Raw genomic sequence first — 1,584 nt, forward strand, 5'->3', positions numbered from 1 at the left:
AATTTCATAATGATTGGACAGATAACAGCAAGTGCATGTAAAAAGTCATGTTTTATTACAAGTAGCATCAGACACAGGTTACATTTTCTCAATGTTTGGGATTATCCAAGAACAAAAAACGATCACAGGAGCAAAGCAATGCCTGGTGGTTTATCTTTCGGTCAACCAGTAACTCAGATGGGTTGGTTAGGTTCACCTCTTCTTTTTCTTCTCAGGAAGGCAACTGAAAATCTAACTTTTTACATCAACCCAACTTTTTTGGAGAGGGAATGGTCGGTGACCTGGAGAGTTTGAATCATATTCGAACACGCTCTATGTCCCTTATTCCTTACTGCATCTATGACTGAACGAGCCTTCTCTGTAACCACCTGTTTCAATTCCAGTAACTCGTATTCTGCATAGCAAATAGCTTTCTTTTGCAAAAGCTCATCTAGGACTACTTGAAGAGTGTGAGCTGAAATGCTTTGGACCAACTGGGACCGCGCTTTAAACAGTTTTTGTTCAGCTGAATCAATGAGCTCATCCTGTTCACAGGCAGAGGTGTTATTCTCAAGCAGGTCTTGAAATAATTTGGGGTCAGTGTCACTGAGAACATCTATCATTTGAGAACATGCTGTACATCCCTTGTTCTGTAATGTATCTATTACAAAACGTATCTTGTCATATATTGTTCTGCCAACAACGTGTTCCATGTTCGATGCAAATACAAACTCTGGATAAGATAACACCTTACTCTGCCAAAGTGCATCCAGGACCATGTTGAAAGTGGATGGTGAAATGGTGTAGATCAACTTGCTCCGCAAATTGAACAGCTTCTGTTCACCCTCGCGCTCACAGCCAGAGGTGTTACTCTCAAGACTCTTCAGCATAGGTCTTGTCTCTCCAGGCCAGTATCCCAGTGTTTTTGACAGGAATGGGTCGATGTCACAGAGAGCCTCTATCATTATCAAGCATGCTGTTTTTCCCTTCTTCTTTACTGTATCGATGACAAAACGTGCCATATCTCTAACCCACGGGTTCTCTGCATTGGCAGTCTCGTATTCTCCAGAGTTGATAACATTCTTCTGCAAAAGTGCATCCATGACCGCTTGGAGAGTGGGAGTTGAAATCCTTCTGATAATCTCTCCACGTGAATTGGCCAGTTTTTCTGCAGGTGAATCATTACTCTCCATACTCTTTTTCTAGGTATTGTTTTTCTGGAAAAGTCAGATGAAGCTCAAGTAGAGAGAACAGTAATGTGTGTTTGAGATCACTGGGAGCACTCCTATATAAACCTGTTTTCTCCCAGAGAGAGGCGGACCTATTCAGAGCCATGATGGCAGAACATAGAGAAAAAAATACTGTCAAGTATAAGGGATAAGATAACTTTTATCTTTGTTTTTGTTATTATAGGGAAAATCTTTCATGAATGAATGAATGAATGAGCATTTTGAATGAACAGAGGTTATACAAAAAAAAACAATAACCCCAGTTGTTTTGCATTAATTAAAATGTGTCTTTAATAATGCCACGGATAATTTTGCCTAGGATAATAATACCAAGGATAGTTGAAGTTGTCCCATCTTAAGTCCGGAAAACCGTACC

The sequence above is a fragment of the Gymnoscopelus braueri genome (assembly GCF_963280865.1).
Source record: "Gymnoscopelus braueri genome assembly, contig: SCAFFOLD_52, whole genome shotgun sequence".
Taxonomy (NCBI): domain Eukaryota; kingdom Metazoa; phylum Chordata; class Actinopteri; order Myctophiformes; family Myctophidae; genus Gymnoscopelus; species Gymnoscopelus braueri.